The 7,936-nt window shown below is 44.4% G+C and overlaps 22 non-coding genes across 22 annotated transcripts; all 22 read right to left on the reverse strand.

Moving 5' to 3' along the window:
* Positions 1-98: 98 nt before the first annotated feature.
* LOC118942258 lies at positions 99-217 on the reverse strand. Its single transcript, XR_005038207.1, has one exon. It is a non-coding gene; the product is annotated as a 5S ribosomal RNA (ribosomal RNA).
* A 247-nt stretch (positions 218-464) lies between these two features.
* Positions 465-583, reverse strand: LOC118942259. Its single transcript, XR_005038208.1, has one exon. It is a non-coding gene; the product is annotated as a 5S ribosomal RNA (ribosomal RNA).
* A 247-nt stretch (positions 584-830) lies between these two features.
* On the reverse strand, positions 831-949 carry LOC118942434. The gene has a single exon (XR_005038384.1). It is a non-coding gene; the product is annotated as a 5S ribosomal RNA (ribosomal RNA).
* A 247-nt stretch (positions 950-1,196) lies between these two features.
* LOC118942260 lies at positions 1,197-1,315 on the reverse strand. Its single transcript, XR_005038209.1, has one exon. It is a non-coding gene; the product is annotated as a 5S ribosomal RNA (ribosomal RNA).
* Positions 1,316-1,562: 247 nt separating this feature from the next.
* LOC118942261 lies at positions 1,563-1,681 on the reverse strand. The gene has a single exon (XR_005038210.1). It is a non-coding gene; the product is annotated as a 5S ribosomal RNA (ribosomal RNA).
* Positions 1,682-1,928: 247 nt separating this feature from the next.
* On the reverse strand, positions 1,929-2,047 carry LOC118942262. The gene has a single exon (XR_005038211.1). It is a non-coding gene; the product is annotated as a 5S ribosomal RNA (ribosomal RNA).
* Positions 2,048-2,294: 247 nt separating this feature from the next.
* Positions 2,295-2,413, reverse strand: LOC118942263. The gene has a single exon (XR_005038212.1). It is a non-coding gene; the product is annotated as a 5S ribosomal RNA (ribosomal RNA).
* Positions 2,414-2,660: 247 nt separating this feature from the next.
* Positions 2,661-2,779, reverse strand: LOC118942264. Its single transcript, XR_005038213.1, has one exon. It is a non-coding gene; the product is annotated as a 5S ribosomal RNA (ribosomal RNA).
* A 247-nt stretch (positions 2,780-3,026) lies between these two features.
* Positions 3,027-3,145, reverse strand: LOC118942265. Its single transcript, XR_005038214.1, has one exon. It is a non-coding gene; the product is annotated as a 5S ribosomal RNA (ribosomal RNA).
* Positions 3,146-3,392: 247 nt separating this feature from the next.
* LOC118942267 lies at positions 3,393-3,511 on the reverse strand. Its single transcript, XR_005038216.1, has one exon. It is a non-coding gene; the product is annotated as a 5S ribosomal RNA (ribosomal RNA).
* Positions 3,512-3,758: 247 nt separating this feature from the next.
* Positions 3,759-3,877, reverse strand: LOC118942268. Its single transcript, XR_005038217.1, has one exon. It is a non-coding gene; the product is annotated as a 5S ribosomal RNA (ribosomal RNA).
* A 247-nt stretch (positions 3,878-4,124) lies between these two features.
* On the reverse strand, positions 4,125-4,243 carry LOC118942269. The gene has a single exon (XR_005038218.1). It is a non-coding gene; the product is annotated as a 5S ribosomal RNA (ribosomal RNA).
* Positions 4,244-4,490: 247 nt separating this feature from the next.
* LOC118942270 lies at positions 4,491-4,609 on the reverse strand. Its single transcript, XR_005038219.1, has one exon. It is a non-coding gene; the product is annotated as a 5S ribosomal RNA (ribosomal RNA).
* Positions 4,610-4,856: 247 nt separating this feature from the next.
* LOC118942271 lies at positions 4,857-4,975 on the reverse strand. The gene has a single exon (XR_005038220.1). It is a non-coding gene; the product is annotated as a 5S ribosomal RNA (ribosomal RNA).
* Positions 4,976-5,222: 247 nt separating this feature from the next.
* LOC118942272 lies at positions 5,223-5,341 on the reverse strand. Its single transcript, XR_005038221.1, has one exon. It is a non-coding gene; the product is annotated as a 5S ribosomal RNA (ribosomal RNA).
* Positions 5,342-5,588: 247 nt separating this feature from the next.
* On the reverse strand, positions 5,589-5,707 carry LOC118942273. Its single transcript, XR_005038222.1, has one exon. It is a non-coding gene; the product is annotated as a 5S ribosomal RNA (ribosomal RNA).
* A 247-nt stretch (positions 5,708-5,954) lies between these two features.
* On the reverse strand, positions 5,955-6,073 carry LOC118942274. The gene has a single exon (XR_005038223.1). It is a non-coding gene; the product is annotated as a 5S ribosomal RNA (ribosomal RNA).
* A 247-nt stretch (positions 6,074-6,320) lies between these two features.
* On the reverse strand, positions 6,321-6,439 carry LOC118942275. The gene has a single exon (XR_005038224.1). It is a non-coding gene; the product is annotated as a 5S ribosomal RNA (ribosomal RNA).
* Positions 6,440-6,686: 247 nt separating this feature from the next.
* On the reverse strand, positions 6,687-6,805 carry LOC118942276. The gene has a single exon (XR_005038225.1). It is a non-coding gene; the product is annotated as a 5S ribosomal RNA (ribosomal RNA).
* Positions 6,806-7,052: 247 nt separating this feature from the next.
* LOC118942278 lies at positions 7,053-7,171 on the reverse strand. The gene has a single exon (XR_005038227.1). It is a non-coding gene; the product is annotated as a 5S ribosomal RNA (ribosomal RNA).
* A 247-nt stretch (positions 7,172-7,418) lies between these two features.
* Positions 7,419-7,537, reverse strand: LOC118942279. Its single transcript, XR_005038228.1, has one exon. It is a non-coding gene; the product is annotated as a 5S ribosomal RNA (ribosomal RNA).
* Positions 7,538-7,784: 247 nt separating this feature from the next.
* On the reverse strand, positions 7,785-7,903 carry LOC118942436. The gene has a single exon (XR_005038386.1). It is a non-coding gene; the product is annotated as a 5S ribosomal RNA (ribosomal RNA).
* Between the last annotated feature and the right edge of the window lie 33 nt (positions 7,904-7,936).

Below are 7,936 nucleotides of genomic sequence, written 5' to 3' on the forward strand. Positions count from 1 at the left end.
AACTAACCTTGCTTACTTATTTCAAAGCGAGGGCACATATTTCAACCTTGTGGGAAAAAACGGACAAAGAGTTGAAATTCCACAAGGCAGTGACAAAAAGCTTACAGCACCTGGTATTCCCAGGCGGTCTCCCATCCAAGTACTAACCAGGCCCGACCCTGCTTAGCTTCCGAGATCAGACGAGATCAGGCGTACTCAGGCCGGTGTGGCCGTAAGCGAGAAACAATCTCTTGCTGCACTATGTAAAGTCAAAGTGAGCCTGATTAACAGCTGTTGCATTTTCACCATTTAGATAAGCATCTTTGTGTCACTCAAAAAGTGGAAGAAATTGCATATACTGTAGCACAGATTGTTGGATGAAATACAAACTAACCTTGCTTACTTATTTCAAAGCGAGGGCACATATTTCAACCTTGTGGGAAAAAACGGACAAAGAGTTGAAATTCCACAAGGCAGTGACAAAAAGCTTACAGCACCTGGTATTCCCAGGCGGTCTCCCATCCAAGTACTAACCAGGCCCGACCCTGCTTAGCTTCCGAGATCAGACGAGATCAGGCGTACTCAGGCCGGTGTGGCCGTAAGCGAGAAACAATCTCTTGCTGCACTATGTAAAGTCAAAGTGAGCCTGATTAACAGCTGTTGCATTTTCACCATTTAGATAAGCATCTTTGTGTCACTCAAAAAGTGGAAGAAATTGCATATACTGTAGCACAGATTGTTGGATGAAATACAAACTAACCTTGCTTACTTATTTCAAAGCGAGGGCACATATTTCAACCTTGTGGGAAAAAACGGACAAAGAGTTGAAATTCCACAAGGCAGTGACAAAAAGCTTACAGCACCTGGTATTCCCAGGCGGTCTCACATCCAAGTACTAACCAGGCCCGACCCTGCTTAGCTTCCGAGATCAGACGAGATCAGGCGTACTCAGGCCGGTGTGGCCGTAAGCGAGAAACAATCTCTTGCTGCACTATGTAAAGTCAAAGTGAGCCTGATTAACAGCTGTTGCATTTTCACCATTTAGATAAGCATCTTTGTGTCACTCAAAAAGTGGAAGAAATTGCATATACTGTAGCACAGATTGTTGGATGAAATACAAACTAACCTTGCTTACTTATTTCAAAGCGAGGGCACATATTTCAACCTTGTGGGAAAAAACGGACAAAGAGTTGAAATTCCACAAGGCAGTGACAAAAAGCTTACAGCACCTGGTATTCCCAGGCGGTCTCCCATCCAAGTACTAACCAGGCCCGACCCTGCTTAGCTTCCGAGATCAGACGAGATCAGGCGTACTCAGGCCGGTGTGGCCGTAAGCGAGAAACAATCTCTTGCTGCACTATGTAAAGTCAAAGTGAGCCTGATTAACAGCTGTTGCATTTTCACCATTTAGATAAGCATCTTTGTGTCACTCAAAAAGTGGAAGAAATTGCATATACTGTAGCACAGATTGTTGGATGAAATACAAACTAACCTTGCTTACTTATTTCAAAGCGAGGGCACATATTTCAACCTTGTGGGAAAAAACGGACAAAGAGTTGAAATTCCACAAGGCAGTGACAAAAAGCTTACAGCACCTGGTATTCCCAGGCGGTCTCCCATCCAAGTACTAACCAGGCCCGACCCTGCTTAGCTTCCGAGATCAGACGAGATCAGGCGTACTCAGGCCGGTGTGGCCGTAAGCGAGAAACAATCTCTTGCTGCACTATGTAAAGTCAAAGTGAGCCTGATTAACAGCTGTTGCATTTTCACCATTTAGATAAGCATCTTTGTGTCACTCAAAAAGTGGAAGAAATTGCATATACTGTAGCACAGATTGTTGGATGAAATACAAACTAACCTTGCTTACTTATTTCAAAGCGAGGGCACATATTTCAACCTTGTGGGAAAAAACGGACAAAGAGTTGAAATTCCACAAGGCAGTGACAAAAAGCTTACAGCACCTGGTATTCCCAGGCGGTCTCCCATCCAAGTACTAACCAGGCCCGACCCTGCTTAGCTTCCGAGATCAGACGAGATCAGGCGTACTCAGGCCGGTGTGGCCGTAAGCGAGAAACAATCTCTTGCTGCACTATGTAAAGTCAAAGTGAGCCTGATTAACAGCTGTTGCATTTTCACCATTTAGATAAGCATCTTTGTGTCACTCAAAAAGTGGAAGAAATTGCATATACTGTAGCACAGATTGTTGGATGAAATACAAACTAACCTTGCTTACTTATTTCAAAGCGAGGGCACATATTTCAACCTTGTGGGAAAAAACGGACAAAGAGTTGAAATTCCACAAGGCAGTGACAAAAAGCTTACAGCACCTGGTATTCCCAGGCGGTCTCCCATCCAAGTACTAACCAGGCCCGACCCTGCTTAGCTTCCGAGATCAGACGAGATCAGGCGTACTCAGGCCGGTGTGGCCGTAAGCGAGAAACAATCTCTTGCTGCACTATGTAAAGTCAAAGTGAGCCTGATTAACAGCTGTTGCATTTTCACCATTTAGATAAGCATCTTTGTGTCACTCAAAAAGTGGAAGAAATTGCATATACTGTAGCACAGATTGTTGGATGAAATACAAACTAACCTTGCTTACTTATTTCAAAGCGAGGGCACATATTTCAACCTTGTGGGAAAAAACGGACAAAGAGTTGAAATTCCACAAGGCAGTGACAAAAAGCTTACAGCACCTGGTATTCCCAGGCGGTCTCCCATCCAAGTACTAACCAGGCCCGACCCTGCTTAGCTTCCGAGATCAGACGAGATCAGGCGTACTCAGGCCGGTGTGGCCGTAAGCGAGAAACAATCTCTTGCTGCACTATGTAAAGTCAAAGTGAGCCTGATTAACAGCTGTTGCATTTTCACCATTTAGATAAGCATCTTTGTGTCACTCAAAAAGTGGAAGAAATTGCATATACTGTAGCACAGATTGTTGGATGAAATACAAACTAACCTTGCTTACTTATTTCAAAGCGAGGGCACATATTTCAACCTTGTGGGAAAAAACGGACAAAGAGTTGAAATTCCACAAGGCAGTGACAAAAAGCTTACAGCACCTGGTATTCCCAGGCGGTCTCCCATCCAAGTACTAACCAGGCCCGACCCTGCTTAGCTTCCGAGATCAGACGAGATCAGGCGTACTCAGGCCGGTGTGGCCGTAAGCGAGAAACAATCTCTTGCTGCACTATGTAAAGTCAAAGTGAGCCTGATTAACAGCTGTTGCATTTTCACCATTTAGATAAGCATCTTTGTGTCACTCAAAAAGTGGAAGAAATTGCATATACTGTAGCACAGATTGTTGGATGAAATACAAACTAACCTTGCTTACTTATTTCAAAGCGAGGGCACATATTTCAACCTTGTGGGAAAAAACGGACAAAGAGTTGAAATTCCACAAGGCAGTGACAAAAAGCTTACAGCACCTGGTATTCCCAGGCGGTCTCCCATCCAAGTACTAACCAGGCCCGACCCTGCTTAGCTTCCGAGATCAGACGAGATCAGGCGTACTCAGGCCGGTGTGGCCGTAAGCGAGAAACAATCTCTTGCTGCACTATGTAAAGTCAAAGTGAGCCTGATTAACAGCTGTTGCATTTTCACCATTTAGATAAGCATCTTTGTGTCACTCAAAAAGTGGAAGAAATTGCATATACTGTAGCACAGATTGTTGGATGAAATACAAACTAACCTTGCTTACTTATTTCAAAGCGAGGGCACATATTTCAACCTTGTGGGAAAAAACGGACAAAGAGTTGAAATTCCACAAGGCAGTGACAAAAAGCTTACAGCACCTGGTATTCCCAGGCGGTCTCCCATCCAAGTACTAACCAGGCCCGACCCTGCTTAGCTTCCGAGATCAGACGAGATCAGGCGTACTCAGGCCGGTGTGGCCGTAAGCGAGAAACAATCTCTTGCTGCACTATGTAAAGTCAAAGTGAGCCTGATTAACAGCTGTTGCATTTTCACCATTTAGATAAGCATCTTTGTGTCACTCAAAAAGTGGAAGAAATTGCATATACTGTAGCACAGATTGTTGGATGAAATACAAACTAACCTTGCTTACTTATTTCAAAGCGAGGGCACATATTTCAACCTTGTGGGAAAAAACGGACAAAGAGTTGAAATTCCACAAGGCAGTGACAAAAAGCTTACAGCACCTGGTATTCCCAGGCGGTCTCCCATCCAAGTACTAACCAGGCCCGACCCTGCTTAGCTTCCGAGATCAGACGAGATCAGGCGTACTCAGGCCGGTGTGGCCGTAAGCGAGAAACAATCTCTTGCTGCACTATGTAAAGTCAAAGTGAGCCTGATTAACAGCTGTTGCATTTTCACCATTTAGATAAGCATCTTTGTGTCACTCAAAAAGTGGAAGAAATTGCATATACTGTAGCACAGATTGTTGGATGAAATACAAACTAACCTTGCTTACTTATTTCAAAGCGAGGGCACATATTTCAACCTTGTGGGAAAAAACGGACAAAGAGTTGAAATTCCACAAGGCAGTGACAAAAAGCTTACAGCACCTGGTATTCCCAGGCGGTCTCCCATCCAAGTACTAACCAGGCCCGACCCTGCTTAGCTTCCGAGATCAGACGAGATCAGGCGTACTCAGGCCGGTGTGGCCGTAAGCGAGAAACAATCTCTTGCTGCACTATGTAAAGTCAAAGTGAGCCTGATTAACAGCTGTTGCATTTTCACCATTTAGATAAGCATCTTTGTGTCACTCAAAAAGTGGAAGAAATTGCATATACTGTAGCACAGATTGTTGGATGAAATACAAACTAACCTTGCTTACTTATTTCAAAGCGAGGGCACATATTTCAACCTTGTGGGAAAAAACGGACAAAGAGTTGAAATTCCACAAGGCAGTGACAAAAAGCTTACAGCACCTGGTATTCCCAGGCGGTCTCCCATCCAAGTACTAACCAGGCCCGACCCTGCTTAGCTTCCGAGATCAGACGAGATCAGGCGTACTCAGGCCGGTGTGGCCGTAAGCGAGAAACAATCTCTTGCTGCACTATGTAAAGTCAAAGTGAGCCTGATTAACAGCTGTTGCATTTTCACCATTTAGATAAGCATCTTTGTGTCACTCAAAAAGTGGAAGAAATTGCATATACTGTAGCACAGATTGTTGGATGAAATACAAACTAACCTTGCTTACTTATTTCAAAGCGAGGGCACATATTTCAACCTTGTGGGAAAAAACGGACAAAGAGTTGAAATTCCACAAGGCAGTGACAAAAAGCTTACAGCACCTGGTATTCCCAGGCGGTCTCCCATCCAAGTACTAACCAGGCCCGACCCTGCTTAGCTTCCGAGATCAGACGAGATCAGGCGTACTCAGGCCGGTGTGGCCGTAAGCGAGAAACAATCTCTTGCTGCACTATGTAAAGTCAAAGTGAGCCTGATTAACAGCTGTTGCATTTTCACCATTTAGATAAGCATCTTTGTGTCACTCAAAAAGTGGAAGAAATTGCATATACTGTAGCACAGATTGTTGGATGAAATACAAACTAACCTTGCTTACTTATTTCAAAGCGAGGGCACATATTTCAACCTTGTGGGAAAAAACGGACAAAGAGTTGAAATTCCACAAGGCAGTGACAAAAAGCTTACAGCACCTGGTATTCCCAGGCGGTCTCCCATCCAAGTACTAACCAGGCCCGACCCTGCTTAGCTTCCGAGATCAGACGAGATCAGGCGTACTCAGGCCGGTGTGGCCGTAAGCGAGAAACAATCTCTTGCTGCACTATGTAAAGTCAAAGTGAGCCTGATTAACAGCTGTTGCATTTTCACCATTTAGATAAGCATCTTTGTGTCACTCAAAAAGTGGAAGAAATTGCATATACTGTAGCACAGATTGTTGGATGAAATACAAACTAACCTTGCTTACTTATTTCAAAGCGAGGGCACATATTTCAACCTTGTGGGAAAAAACGGACAAAGAGTTGAAATTCCACAAGGCAGTGACAAAAAGCTTACAGCACCTGGTATTCCCAGGCGGTCTCCCATCCAAGTACTAACCAGGCCCGACCCTGCTTAGCTTCCGAGATCAGACGAGATCAGGCGTACTCAGGCCGGTGTGGCCGTAAGCGAGAAACAATCTCTTGCTGCACTATGTAAAGTCAAAGTGAGCCTGATTAACAGCTGTTGCATTTTCACCATTTAGATAAGCATCTTTGTGTCACTCAAAAAGTGGAAGAAATTGCATATACTGTAGCACAGATTGTTGGATGAAATACAAACTAACCTTGCTTACTTATTTCAAAGCGAGGGCACATATTTCAACCTTGTGGGAAAAAACGGACAAAGAGTTGAAATTCCACAAGGCAGTGACAAAAAGCTTACAGCACCTGGTATTCCCAGGCGGTCTCCCATCCAAGTACTAACCAGGCCCGACCCTGCTTAGCTTCCGAGATCAGACGAGATCAGGCGTACTCAGGCCGGTGTGGCCGTAAGCGAGAAACAATCTCTTGCTGCACTATGTAAAGTCAAAGTGAGCCTGATTAACAGCTGTTGCATTTTCACCATTTAGATAAGCATCTTTGTGTCACTCAAAAAGTGGAAGAAATTGCATATACTGTAGCACAGATTGTTGGATGAAATACAAACTAACCTTGCTTACTTATTTCAAAGCGAGGGCACATATTTCAACCTTGTGGGAAAAAACGGACAAAGAGTTGAAATTCCACAAGGCAGTGACAAAAAGCTTACAGCACCTGGTATTCCCAGGCGGTCTCCCATCCAAGTACTAACCAGGCCCGACCCTGCTTAGCTTCCGAGATCAGACGAGATCAGGCGTACTCAGGCCGGTGTGGCCGTAAGCGAGAAACAATCTCTTGCTGCACTATGTAAAGTCAAAGTGAGCCTGATTAACAGCTGTTGCATTTTCACCATTTAGATAAGCATCTTTGTGTCACTCAAAAAGTGGAAGAAATTGCATATACTGTAGCACAGATTGTTGGATGAAATACAAACTAACCTTGCTTACTTATTTCAAAGCGAGGGCACATATTTCAACCTTGTGGGAAAAAACGGACAAAGAGTTGAAATTCCACAAGGCAGTGACAAAAAGCTTACAGCACCTGGTATTCCCAGGCGGTCTCCCATCCAAGTACTAACCAGGCCCGACCCTGCTTAGCTTCCGAGATCAGACGAGATCAGGCGTACTCAGGCCGGTGTGGCCGTAAGCGAGAAACAATCTCTTGCTGCACTATGTAAAGTCAAAGTGAGCCTGATTAACAGCTGTTGCATTTTCACCATTTAGATAAGCATCTTTGTGTCACTCAAAAAGTGGAAGAAATTGCATATACTGTAGCACAGATTGTTGGATGAAATACAAACTAACCTTGCTTACTTATTTCAAAGCGAGGGCACATATTTCAACCTTGTGGGAAAAAACGGACAAAGAGTTGAAATTCCACAAGGCAGTGACAAAAAGCTTACAGCACCTGGTATTCCCAGGCGGTCTCCCATCCAAGTACTAACCAGGCCCGACCCTGCTTAGCTTCCGAGATCAGACGAGATCAGGCGTACTCAGGCCGGTGTGGCCGTAAGCGAGAAACAATCTCTTGCTGCACTATGTAAAGTCAAAGTGAGCCTGATTAACAGCTGTTGCATTTTCACCATTTAGATAAGCATCTTTGTGTCACTCAAAAAGTGGAAGAAATTGCATATACTGTAGCACAGATTGTTGGATGAAATACAAACTAACCTTGCTTACTTATTTCAAAGCGAGGGCACATATTTCAACCTTGTGGGAAAAAACGGACAAAGAGTTGAAATTCCACAAGGCAGTGACAAAAAGCTTACAGCACCTGGTATTCCCAGGCGGTCTCACATCCAAGTACTAACCAGGCCCGACCCTGCTTAGCTTCCGAGATCAGACGAGATCAGGCGTACTCAGGCCGGTGTGGCCGTAAGCGAGAAACAATCTCTTGCTGCACTATGTAAAGTC

Source organism: Oncorhynchus mykiss, chromosome 20, assembly GCF_013265735.2.
Source record: "Oncorhynchus mykiss isolate Arlee chromosome 20, USDA_OmykA_1.1, whole genome shotgun sequence".
NCBI classification, from domain to species: Eukaryota; Metazoa; Chordata; class Actinopteri; order Salmoniformes; family Salmonidae; genus Oncorhynchus; species Oncorhynchus mykiss.